The sequence below is a fragment of the Channa argus genome, chromosome 10 (assembly GCF_033026475.1).
Source record: "Channa argus isolate prfri chromosome 10, Channa argus male v1.0, whole genome shotgun sequence".
NCBI lineage: Eukaryota > Metazoa > Chordata > Actinopteri > Anabantiformes > Channidae > Channa > Channa argus.
This window is the reverse complement of record NC_090206.1, coordinates 3210070-3222193: the sequence shown is the minus strand read 5'-3', so window position 1 is coordinate 3222193 and position 12124 is coordinate 3210070. Positions and strand designations below refer to the sequence as shown.

The 12124-nt window shown below is 43.8% G+C and overlaps 16 non-coding genes across 16 annotated transcripts; 9 read left to right on the top strand and 7 right to left on the bottom strand.

The window, feature by feature from the left end:
- Positions 1-740: 740 nt before the first annotated feature.
- On the top strand, positions 741-814 carry trnat-agu (transfer RNA threonine (anticodon AGU)). The gene has a single exon. It is a non-coding gene; the product is annotated as a tRNA-Thr (tRNA).
- Positions 815-967: 153 nt separating this feature from the next.
- On the top strand, positions 968-1049 carry trnal-uag (transfer RNA leucine (anticodon UAG)). The gene has a single exon. It is a non-coding gene; the product is annotated as a tRNA-Leu (tRNA).
- A 728-nt stretch (positions 1050-1777) lies between these two features.
- Positions 1778-1851, bottom strand: trnat-ugu (transfer RNA threonine (anticodon UGU)). The gene has a single exon. It is a non-coding gene; the product is annotated as a tRNA-Thr (tRNA).
- Positions 1852-2678: 827 nt separating this feature from the next.
- On the top strand, positions 2679-2752 carry trnat-agu (transfer RNA threonine (anticodon AGU)). The gene has a single exon. It is a non-coding gene; the product is annotated as a tRNA-Thr (tRNA).
- Positions 2753-4102: 1350 nt separating this feature from the next.
- Positions 4103-4176, top strand: trnat-agu (transfer RNA threonine (anticodon AGU)). The gene has a single exon. It is a non-coding gene; the product is annotated as a tRNA-Thr (tRNA).
- A 238-nt stretch (positions 4177-4414) lies between these two features.
- Positions 4415-4488, bottom strand: trnat-cgu (transfer RNA threonine (anticodon CGU)). Its single transcript has one exon. It is a non-coding gene; the product is annotated as a tRNA-Thr (tRNA).
- A 586-nt stretch (positions 4489-5074) lies between these two features.
- trnat-agu (transfer RNA threonine (anticodon AGU)) lies at positions 5075-5148 on the top strand. Its single transcript has one exon. It is a non-coding gene; the product is annotated as a tRNA-Thr (tRNA).
- A 153-nt stretch (positions 5149-5301) lies between these two features.
- trnal-uag (transfer RNA leucine (anticodon UAG)) lies at positions 5302-5383 on the top strand. The gene has a single exon. It is a non-coding gene; the product is annotated as a tRNA-Leu (tRNA).
- Positions 5384-6111: 728 nt separating this feature from the next.
- trnat-cgu (transfer RNA threonine (anticodon CGU)) lies at positions 6112-6185 on the bottom strand. The gene has a single exon. It is a non-coding gene; the product is annotated as a tRNA-Thr (tRNA).
- A 642-nt stretch (positions 6186-6827) lies between these two features.
- trnat-ugu (transfer RNA threonine (anticodon UGU)) lies at positions 6828-6901 on the bottom strand. The gene has a single exon. It is a non-coding gene; the product is annotated as a tRNA-Thr (tRNA).
- Positions 6902-7993: 1092 nt separating this feature from the next.
- On the top strand, positions 7994-8067 carry trnat-agu (transfer RNA threonine (anticodon AGU)). Its single transcript has one exon. It is a non-coding gene; the product is annotated as a tRNA-Thr (tRNA).
- A 153-nt stretch (positions 8068-8220) lies between these two features.
- trnal-uag (transfer RNA leucine (anticodon UAG)) lies at positions 8221-8302 on the top strand. Its single transcript is given in 2 exon segments — positions 8221-8258; positions 8268-8302. It is a non-coding gene; the product is annotated as a tRNA-Leu (tRNA).
- A 728-nt stretch (positions 8303-9030) lies between these two features.
- trnat-ugu (transfer RNA threonine (anticodon UGU)) lies at positions 9031-9104 on the bottom strand. Its single transcript has one exon. It is a non-coding gene; the product is annotated as a tRNA-Thr (tRNA).
- Positions 9105-9442: 338 nt separating this feature from the next.
- On the top strand, positions 9443-9524 carry trnal-aag (transfer RNA leucine (anticodon AAG)). The gene has a single exon. It is a non-coding gene; the product is annotated as a tRNA-Leu (tRNA).
- A 323-nt stretch (positions 9525-9847) lies between these two features.
- trnat-cgu (transfer RNA threonine (anticodon CGU)) lies at positions 9848-9921 on the bottom strand. The gene has a single exon. It is a non-coding gene; the product is annotated as a tRNA-Thr (tRNA).
- Positions 9922-10235: 314 nt separating this feature from the next.
- trnat-ugu (transfer RNA threonine (anticodon UGU)) lies at positions 10236-10309 on the bottom strand. The gene has a single exon. It is a non-coding gene; the product is annotated as a tRNA-Thr (tRNA).
- Positions 10310-12124: the final 1815 nt, after the last annotated feature.

Below are 12124 nucleotides of genomic sequence, written 5' to 3'. Positions count from 1 at the left end.
GAATACACGAGATCTCCAAGACATGCTTTTACCCGCTAGGCCCCAGTACCTACGCCGCACACAAAGAAGTCCAGCGATCAAGGAAGTCTTGTAACTTGATCTCAGGATTTCACGGATGCGTTGGGCATTTTGTAGCCATCTGACACACAGCGCCTCATTTAAACGATTTCAAATCCCAGAGAATTGCCCATATGTTCCGTGAGCCAAAAACCCAATTATATTTCGATGGATGTTAGAGTTGCACCTTCTGCGACAAAACTTCATGGGACGCCATGTGGAAGTGCACCTTGGTAATGTATGCAAAGGCGTAATCCAACATGTCAGAATTGATTCCACATGAACTTTGTTACAGCTTGAAACTGCTAGCACTTGATCTCAATATCTGATCTTGCGAAAATGGCAGTGATAGAACAACCATTTCAAGCACAAAACAACTCCTTTTATGAACATTGTAGTGTCAAAGTAGATGGTGCGTGCAAAAACATCAAGTGATTAAGGCACTCCTGGAAGGAATACACGAGATCTCCAAGACATGCTTTTACCCGCTAGGCCCCAGTACCTACGCCGCACACAAAGAAGTCCAGCGATCAAGGAAGTCTTGTAACTTGATCTCAGGATTTCACGGATGATCCAGCCACAGAATGGAGTGGCATCTTGCTTTTTGCAGACATTGTTTTGTGATATTCTCTGAGAGTTTACCTTTAGACTGTGTGGCTGAAAATGAAGCCAGAGTCTTGAGTGGCGCTGTGGCTTAGTTGGTTAAAGTGCCTGTCTAGTAAACAGGAGATCCTGGGTTCAAATCCCAGCAGTGCCTGAGCTGACTGTGTCTTTATGCATCTTTTGCCTTTAATTGACTAAACTATTGCGTTGGGCATTTAGTAGCAAGCGTGGATCTCGTTGTCAATTTATCCTGCGCGCTTACATGCCTACTGCGTTATTTTTCCCCGAGGCAAAAGCTGTGCCTCGAGGTAGTGTGGCCGAGTGGTCTAAGGCGCTGGATTTAGGCTCCAGTCTCTCAGGAGGCCTGGGTTCAAATCCCACCACTGCCATTTGACACCAGGTGCATATGGAAAGCACTTCTTATAATGATAAAGGGTTCTTACCTCTTGCAGGTCATCAATGTTTACTCTTTGTACAATTATGCACAGATGATCAGCTCTTCTAGTTAAGACATCCTCCCTGCTGAGCTTCCTAGCTCGTAACCTGCACGAATGCAACAGAAAAACAAGTGCAGGAAGTGTGGCTGAGTGGTCCAAAGCGCTGGCTTAAGGCTCCAGTCTCTCAGGACAAGTGGAATCCCACCACTGCCATCTGACAACTAGAGGCAATCGATTCCATAGCTCAAATGAATGACTTTGTTTGAGACAGGAGTTGACTTATTTGTAGTCTCCACCGCTGGTTGAACAGCGTGAAGCATCAAAAAATCATCTATGGCTAAAGCAACAACATCTTCTGACTTTTTGTGTGAAATTACACAGTTGCTTCTTTATCCCATAATCCCAAAAAAAGCAGTATTACGTGCACTGAAAATGTTGAAACGTGCCAACCTGACAGAGCAATAGAGCAGAGTGGTATAGTGGACCTTGTAGCATTTGATCTCAATATTTGATCTTGCGAAACCGGGAGTGATAGAAGAACCATTTCAAGCATAAAACAACTCCCTTTTTGGCCGTTGCCAACATGACTGTAGCTTTACACATCTTTTGCCTTGAAATGACCAATAAAATTGTACTGGGCATTTAGAAGCAAGCTAGTCATAAGTAGTGTATATACACAGAGGCATTGCTGGGATTTGAACCCAGGATCTCCTGTTTACAAGACAGGCACTTTAACCAGCTAAGCCACAGCGCCTCATTTAAAGGATTTCAAATCCCAGAGAATTGCCCATATGTAGATGGTGCGTGCAAAAACATCAAGTGATTAAGGCACTCCTGGAAGGAATACACGAGATCTCCAAGACATGCTTTTACCCGCTAGGCCCCAGTACTTACGCCGCACACAAAGAAGTCCAGCGATCAAGGAAGTCTTGTAACTTGATCTCAGGATTTCACGGATGCGTTGGGCATTTTGTAACAATCTGACACACAGCGCCTCATTTAAAGGATTTCAAATCCCAGAAAATTGCCCATATGTACCGTGAGCCAAAAACCCAATTATATTTCGATGGATGTTAGAGTTGCACCTTCTGCGACAAAACTTCATGGGACGCCATGTGGAAGTGCACCTTGGTAATGTATGCAAAGGCGTAATCAAACATGTCAGAATTGATTCCACATGAACTTTGTTACAACTTGAAACTGCTAGCACTTGATCTCAATAGCTGATCTTGCGAAAATGGCAGTGATAGAACATCCATTTCAAGCACAAAACAACTCCTTTTATGAACATTGTAGTGTCAAAGTAGATGGTGCGTGCAAAAACATCAAGTGATTAAGGCACTCCTGGAAGGAATACACGAGATCTCCAAGACATGCTTTTACCCGCTAGGCCCCAGTACCTACGCCGCACACAAAGAAGTCCAGCGATCAAGGAAGTCTTGTAACTTGATCTCAGGATTTCACGGATGATCCAGCCACAGAATGGAGTGGCATCTTGCTTTTTGCAGACATTGTTTTGTGATCTTCTCTGAGAGTTTACCTTTAGACTGTGTGGCTGAAAATGAAGCCAGGGTCTTGAGTGGCGCTGTGGCTTAGTTGGTTAAAGTGCCTGTCTAGTAAACAGGAGATCCTGGGTTCGAATCCCAGCAGTGCCTGAGCTGACTGTGCCTTGTCTCTATGAACATTGTAGTGTCAAAGTAGATGGTGCGTGCAAAAACATCAAGTGATTAAGGCACTCCTGGAAGGAATACACGAGATCTCCAAGACATGCTTTTACCCGCTAGGCCCCAGTACCTACGCCGCACACAAAGAAGTCCAGCGATCAAGGAAGTCTTGTAACTTGATCTCAGGATTTCACGGATGCGTTGGGCATTTAGTAGCAAGCGTGGATCTCGTTGTCAATTTATCCTACGCGCTTACATGCCTACGGCGTTATTTTTCCCCGGGGCAAAAAGCTGCGCCTTGAGGTAGTGTGGCCGAGTGGTCTAAGGCGCTGGATTTAAAACTTCATGGGACGCCATGTGGAAGTGCACCTTGGTAATGTATGCAAAGGCGTAATCCAACATGTCAGAATTGATTCCACATGAACTTTGTTACAGCTTGAAACTGCTAGCACTTGATCTCAATATCTGATCTTGCGAAAATGGCAGTGATAGAACAACCATTTCAAGCACAAAACAACTCCTTTTATGAACATTGTAGTGTCAAAGTAGATGGTGCGTGCAAAAACATCAAGTGATTAAGGCACTCCTGGAAGGAATACACGAGATCTCCAATACATGCTTTTACCCGCTAGGCCCCAGTACCTACGCCGCACACAAAGAAGTCCAGCGATCAAGGAAGTCTTGTAACTTGATCTCAGGATTTCACGGATGCGTTGGGCATTTTGTAGCCATCTGACACACAGCGCCTCATTTAAAGGATTTCAAATCCCAGAGAATTGCCCATATGTACCGTGAGCCAAAAACCCAATTATATTTCGATGGATGTTAGAGTTGCACCTTCTGCGACAAAACTTCATGGGACGCCATGTGGAAGTGCACCTTGGTAATGTATGCAAAGGCGTAATCCAACATGTCAGAATTGATTCCACATGAACTTTGTTACAACTTGAAACTGCTAGCACTTGATCTCAATAGCTGATCTTGCGAAAATGGCAGAGATAGAACAACCATTCCAAGCACAAAACAACTCCTTTTATGAACATTGTAGTGTCAAAGTAGATGGTGCGTGCAAAAACATCAAGTGATTAAGGCACTCCTGGAAGGAATACACGAGATCTCCAAGACATGCTTTTACCCGCTAGGCCCCAGTACCTACGCCGCACACAAAGAAGTCCAGCGATCAAGGAAGTCTTGTAACTTGATCTCAGGATTTCACGGTTTCACGGATGATCCAGCCACAGAATGGATTGGCATCTTGCTTTTTGCAGACATTGTTTTGTGATCTTCTCTGAGAGTTTACCTTTAAACTGTGTGGCTGAAAATGAAGCCAGCAGCTGGAGTGGCGCTGTGGCTTAGTTGGTTACAGTGCCTGTCTAGTAAACAGGAGATCCTGGGTTCGAATCCCAGCAGTGCCTGAGCTGACTGTGTCTTTATGCATCTTTTGCCTTTAATTGACTGAACTTTTGCGTTGGGCATTTAGTAGCAAGCGTGGATCTCGTTGTTGTTAGAAGAACCATTTCAAGCATAAAACAACTCCCTTTTTGGCCTTTGCCAACATGACTGTAGCTTTACACATCTTTTGCTTTGAAATGACTAATAAAATTGTACTGGGCATTTAGAAGCAAGCTAGTCATAAGTAGTGTTTATACACAGAGGCACTGCTGGGAAATGAACCCAGGATCTCCTGTTTACGAGACAGGCACTTTAACCAGCTAAGCCACAGCGCCTCATTTAAACGATTTCAAATCCCAGAGAATTGCCCATATGTTCCGTGAGCCAAAAACCCAATTATATTTCGATGGATGTTAGAGTTGCACCTTCTGCGACAAAACTTCATGGGACGCCGTGTGGAAGTGCACCTTGGTAATGTATGCAAAGGCGTAATCCAACATGTCAGAATTGATTCCACATGAACTTTGTTACAGCTTGAAACTGCTAGCACTTGATCTCAATATCTGATCTTGCGAAAATGGCAGTGATAGAAGAACCATTTCAAGCACAAAACAACTCCTTTTATGAACATTGTAGTGTCAAAGTAGATGGTGCGTGCAAAAACATCAAGTGATTAAGGCACTCCTGGAAGGAATACACGAGATCTCCAAGACATGCTTTTACCCGCTAGGCCCCAGTACCTACGCCGCACACAAAGAAGTCCAGCGATCAAGGAAGTCTTGTAACTTGATCTCAGGATTTCACGGATGATCCAGCCACAGAATGGAGTGGCATCTTGCTTTTTGCAGACATTGTTTTGTGATCTTCTCTGAGAGTTTACCTTTAGACTGTGTGGCTGAAAATGAAGCCAGAGTCTTGAGTGGAGCTGTGGCTTAGTTGGTTAAAGTGCCTGTCTAGTAAACAGGAGATCCTGGGTTCAAATCCCAGCAGTGCCTGAGCTGACTGTGTCTTTATGCATCTTTTGCCTTTAATTGACTAAACTATTGCGTTGGGCATTTAGTAGCAAGCGTGGATCTCGTTGTCAATTTATCCTACGCGCTTACATGCCTACTGCGTTATTTTTCCCCGAGGCAAAAGCTGCGCCTTGAGGTGGTGTGGCCGAGTGGTCTAAGGCGCGGGATTTAGGCTCCAGTCTCTCAGGAGGCGTGGGTTCAAATCCCACCACTGCCATTTGACACCAGGTGCCTATGGAAAGCACTTCATTTAATGATATAGGGTTCTTACCTCTTGCAGGTCATCAATGATTACTCTTTGTACAATTATGCACAGATGATCAGCTCTTCTAGTTAAGACATCCTCCCTGCTGAGCTTCCTAGCTCGTAACCTGCACGAATGCAACAGAAAAACAAGTGCAGGAAGTGTGGCTGAGTGGTCCAAAGCGTTGGCTTAAGGCTCCAGTCTCTCAGGACAAGTGGAATCCCACCACTGCCATCTGACAACTACAGGCTATCGATTCCATATCTCAAATGAATGACTTTGTTTGAGACAGGAGTTGACTTATCTGTAGTCTCCACCGCTGGTTGAACAGCGTGAAGCATCAAAAAATCATCTATGGCTAAAGCAACAACATCTTCTGACTTTTTGTGTGAAATTACACAGTTGCTTCTTTATCCCATAATCCCAAAAAAAGCAGTATTACGTGCACTGAAAATGTTGAAACGTGCCAACCTGACAGAGCAATAGAGCAGAGTGGTATAGTGGACCTTGTAGCATTTGATCTCAATATTTGATCTTGCGAAACCAGGAGTGATAGAAGAAGCATTTCAAGCATAAAACAACTCCCTTTTTGGCCGTTGCCAACATGACTGTAGTTTTACACATCTTTTGCCTTGAAATGACCAATAAAATTGTACTGGGCATTTAGAAGCAAGCTAGTCATAAGTAGTGTTTATACACAGAGGCACTGCTGGGAAATGAACCCAGGATCTCCTGTTTACGAGACAGGCGCTTTAACCAGCTAAGCCACAGCGCCTCATTTAAACGGTTTCAAATCCCAGAGAATTGCCCATATGTACCGAGAGCCAAAAACGGATGGATGTTAGAGTTGCACCTTCTGCGACAAAACTTCATGGGACGCCATGTGGAAGTGCACCTTGGTAATGTATGCAAAGGCGTAATCCAACATGTCAGAATTGATTCCACATGAACTTTGTTACAGCTTGAAACTGCTAGCACTTGATCTCAATAGCTGATCTTGCGAAAATGGCAGTGATAGAACAACCATTTCAAGCACAAAACAACTCCTTTTATGAACATTGTAGTGTCAAAGTAGATGGTGCGTGCAAAAACATCAAGTGATTAAGGCACTCCTGGAAGGAATACACGAGATCTCCAAGACATGCTTTTACCCGCTAGGCCCCAGTACCTACGCCGCACACAAAGAAGTCCAGCGATCAAGGAAGTCTTGTAACTTGATCTCAGGATTTCACGGATGCGTTGGGCATTTTGCGTGGATCTCGTTGTTGTTAGAAGAACCATTTCAAGCATAAAACAACTCCCTTTTTGGACTTTGCCAACATGACTGCAGCTTTACACATCTTTTGCCTTGAAATGACCAATAAAATTGTACTGGGCATTTAGAAGCAAGCTAGTCATAAGTAGTGTTTATACACAGAGGCACTGCTGGGAAATGAACCCAGGATCTCCTGTTTACAAGACAGGCGCTTTAACCAGCTAAGCCACAGCGCCTCATTTAAACGATTTCAAATCCCAGAGAATTGCCCATATGTACCGTGAGCCAAAAACGGATGGATGTTAGAGTTGCACCTTCTGCGACAAAACTTCATGGGACGCCATGTGGAAGTGCACCTTGGTAATGTATGCAAAGGCGTAATCCAACATGTCAGAATTGATTCCACATGAACTTTGTTACAGCTTGAAACTGCTAGCACTTGATCTCAATATCTGATCTTGCGAAAATGGCAGTGATAGAACAACCATTTCAAGCACAAAACAACTCCTTTTATGAACATTGTAGTGTCAAAGTAGATGGTGCGTGCAAAAACATCAAGTGATTAAGGCACTCCTGGAAGGAATACACGAGATCTCCAAGACATGCTTTTACCCACTAGGCCCCAGTACCTACGCCGCACACAAAGAAGTCCAGCGATCAAGGAAGTCTTGTAACTTGATCTCAGGATTTCACGGATGCGTTGGGCATTTTGTAGCCATCTGACACACAGCGCCTCATTTAAAGGATTTCAAATCCCAGAGAATTGCCCATATGTACCGTGAGCCAAAAACCCAATTATATTTCGATGGATGTTAGAGTTGCACCTTCTGCGACAAAACTTCATGGGACGCCATGTGGAAGTGCACCTTGGTAATGTATGCAAAGGCGTAATCCAACATGTCAGAATTGATTCCACATGAACTTTGTTACAGCTTGAAACTGCTAGCACTTGATCTCAATATCTGATCTTGCGAAAATGGCAGTGATAGAAAAACCATTTCAAGCACAAAACAACTCCTTTTATGAACATTGTAGTGTCAAAGTAGATGGTGCGTGCAAAAACATCAAGTGATTAAGGCACTCCTGGAAGGAATACACGAGATCTCCAAGACATGCTTTTACCCGCTAGGCCCCAGTACCTACGCCGCACACAAAGAAGTCCAGCGATCAAGGAAGTCTTGTAACTTGATCTCAGGATTTCACGGTTTCACGGATGATCCAGCCACAGAATGGAGTGGCATCTTGCTTGTTGCAGACATTGTTTTGTGATCTTCTCTGAGAGTTTACTTTTAGACTGTGTGGCTGAAAATGAAGCCAGCAGCTTGAGTGGTGCTGTGGCTTAGTTGGTTAAAGTGCCTGTCTAGTAAACAGGAGATCCTGGGTTCGAATCCCAGCAGTGTCTGAGTTGATTGTGTCTTTATGCATCTTTTGCCTTTAATTGACTAAACTATTGCGTTGGGCATTTAGTAGCAAGCGTGGATCTCGTTGTCAATTTATCCTACGCGCTTACATGCCTACTGCGTTATTTTTCCCCGAGGCAAAAGCTGCGCCTTGAGGTAGTGTGGCCGAGTGGTCTAAGGCGCTTGATTTAGGCTCCAGTCTCTCAGGAGGCGTGGGTTCAAATCCCACCACTGCCATTTGACACCAGGTGCATATGGAAAGCACTTCTTATAATGATATAGGGTTCTTACCTCTTGCAGGTCATCAATGTTTACTCTTTGTACAATTATGCACAGATGATTAGCTCTTCTAGTTAAGACATCCTCCCTGCTGAGCTTCCTAGCTCGTAACCTGCACGAATGCAACAGAAAAACAAGTGTAGGAAGTGTGGCTGAGTGGTCCAAAGCGCTGGCTTAAGGCTCCAGTCTCTCAGGACAAGTGGAATCCCACCACTGCCATCTGACAACTACAGGCTATCGATTCCATATCTCAAATGAATGACTTTGTTTGAGACAGGAGTTGACTTATCTGTAGTTTCCACCGCTGGTTGAACAGCGTGAAGCATCACAAAATCATCTATGGCTAAAGCAACAACATCTTCTGACTTTTTGTGTGAAATTACACAGTTGCTTCTTTATCCCATAATCCCAAAAAAAGCAGTATTACGTGCACTGAAAATGTTGAAACGTGCCAACCTGACAGAGCAATAGAGCAGAGTGGTATAGTGGACCTTGTAGCATTTGATCTCAATATTTGATCTTGCGAAACCGGGAGTGATATAAGAACCATTTCAAGCATAAAACAACTCCCTTTTTGGCCTTTGCCAACATGACTGTAGCTTTACACATCTTTTGCCTTGAAATGACCAATAAAATTGTACTGGGCATTTAGAAGCAAGCTAGTCATAAGTAGTGTTTATACACAGAGGCACTGCTGGGATTTGAACCCAGGATCTCCTGTTTACAAGACAGGCGCTTTAACCAGCTAAACCACAGCGCCTCATTTATAGGATTTCAAATCCCAGAGAATTGCCCATATGTACCGTGAGCCAAAAACCCAATTATATTTCGATGGATGTTAGAGTTGCACCTTCTGCGACAAAACTTCATGGGACGCCGTGTGGAAGTGCACCTTGGTAATGTATGCAAAGGCGTAATCCAACATGTCAGAATTGATTCCACATGAGCTGACTGTGTCTTTATTCATCTTTTGCTTTTAATTGACTAAACTATTGCGTTGGGCATTTAGTAGCAAGCGTGGATCTCGTTGTCAATATATCCTACGTGCTCACATACCTACGGCGTCATTTTTCCCCGGGGCAAAAAGGTGCTTCTTGAGGTAGTGTGGCCGAGTGGTCCAAGGCGCTGGATTAAGACTCCAGTCTCTCAGGAGGCGTGGGTTCGAATCCCACCACTGCCATTTGACAACTAAAGGCTATTGATTCCATATCTCAAATGAATGACTTTGTTTAAGACAGGAGTTGACTCATCTGTAGTCTCCACCGCAGGTTGAACAGTGTGCAGCATTAAAAAAAAAAAAAAAATCTATGGCTAAAGAAACAGCATCTTCTGACTTTTTGTGTGAAATTACACAGTTGCTTCTTCATGCCATAATCGGAGAAAAAGAAGTATTATGTACACTGAAAATGTTGAAAGGCAGACACATCTTTTGCCTTGAAATGATCAATGAAATTGTATTGGGCATTCAGAAGAAAGCTAGTCATAAGTGGTGTTTATAGACAGAGGCACTGCTGGGATTTGAACCCAGGATCTCCTGTTTACGAGACAGGCACTTTAACCAGCTAAGCCACAGCGCCTCATTTAAAGGATTTCAAATCCCAGAGAATTGCCCATATGTACCGTGAGCCAAAAACCCAATTATATTTCGATGGATGTTAGAGTTGCACCTTCTGCGACAAAACTTCATGGGACGCCATGTGGAAGTGCACCTTGGTAATGTATGCAAAGGCGTAATCCAACATGTCAGAATTGATTCCACATGAACTTTGTTACAGCTTTTTGGCCTTTGCCAACATGACTGTAGCTTTACACATCTTTTGCCTTGAAATGAACAATAAAATTGTACTGGGCATTTAGAAGCAAGCTAGTCATAAGTAGTGTTTATACACAGAGGCACTGCTGGGATTTGAACCCAGGATCTCCTGTTTACAAGACAGGCACTTTAACCAGCTAAGCCACAGCGCCTCATTTAAAGGATTTCAAATCCCAGAGAATTGCCCATATGTAGATGGTGCGTGCAAAAACATCAAGTGATTAAGGCACTCCTGGAAGGAATACATGAGATCTCCAAGACATGCTTTTACCCGCTAGGCCCCAGTACCTACGCCGCACACAAAGAAGTCCAGCGATCAAGGAAGTCTTGTAACTTGATCTCAGGATTTCACAGATGCGTTGGGCATTTTGTAACAATCTGACACACAGCGCCTCATTTAAAGGATTTCAAATCCCAGAGAATTGCCCATATGTACCGTGAGCCAAAAACCCAATTATATTTCGATGGATGTTAGAGTTGCACCTTCTGCGACAAAACTTCATGGGACGCCATGTGGAAGTGCACCTTGGTAATGTATGCAAAGGCGTAATCAAACATGTCAGAATTGATTCCACATGAACTTTGTTACAGCTTGAAACTGCTAGCACTTGATCTCAATAGCTGATCTTGCGAAAATGGCAGTGATAGAACAACCATTTCAAGCACAAAACAACTCCTTTTATGAACATTGTAGTGTCAAAGTAGATGGTGCGTGCAAAAACATCAAGTGATTAAGGCACTCCTGGAAGGAATACACGAGATCTCCAATACATGCTTTTACCCGCTAGGCCCCAGTACCTACCCCGCACACAAAGAAGTCCAGCGATCAAGGAAGTCTTGTAACTTGATCTCAGGATTTCACGGATGCGTTGGGCATTTTGTAGCCATCTGACACACAGCGCCTCATTTAAAGGATTTCAAATCCCAGAGAATTGCCCATATGTACCGTGAGCCAAAAACCCAATTATATTTCGATGGATGTTAGAATTGCACCTTCTGCGACAAAACTTCATGGGACGCCGTGTGGAAGTGCACCTTGGTAATGTATGCAAAGGCGTAATCCAACATGTCAGAATTGATTCCACATGAACTTTGTTACAGCTTGAAACTGCTAGCACGTGATCTCAATAGCTGATCTTGCGAAAATGGCAGTGATAGAACAACCATTTCAAGCACAAAACAACTCCTTTTATGAACATTGTAGTGTCAAAGTAGATGGTGCGTGCAAAAACATCAAGTGATTAAGGCACTCCTGGAAGGAATACACGAGATCTCCAATACATGCTTTTACCCGCTAGGCCCCAGTACCTACCCCGCACACAAAGAAGTCCAGCGATCAAGGAAGTCTTGTAACTTGATCTCAGGATTTCACGGATGCGTTGGGCATTTTGTAGCCATCTGACACACAGCGCCTCATTTAAAGGATTTCAAATCCCAGAGAATTGCCCATATGTACCGTGAGCCAAAACCCCAATTATATTTCGATGGATGTTAGAATTGCACCTTCTGCGACAAAACTTCATGGGACGCCGTGTGGAAGTGCACCTTGGTAATGTATGCAAAGGCGTAATCCAACATATCAGAATTGATTACACATGAACTTTGGTACAGCTTGAAACTGCTAGCACTTGATCTCAATATCTGATCTTGCGAAAATGGCAGTGATAGAAGAACCATTTCAAGTACAAAACAACTCCTTTTATGAACATTGTAGTGTCAAAGTAGATGGTGCGTGCAAAAACATCAAGTGATTAAGGCACTCCTGGAAGGAATACACGAGATCTCCAAGACATGCTTTTACCCGCTAGGCCCCAGTACCTACGCCGCACACAAAGAAGTCCAGCGATCAAGGAAGTCTTGTAACTTGATCTCAGGATTTCACGGATGCGTTGGGCATTTAGTAGCAAGCGTGGATCTCGTTGTCAATTTATCCTACGCGCTTACATGCCTACGGCGTTATTTTTCCC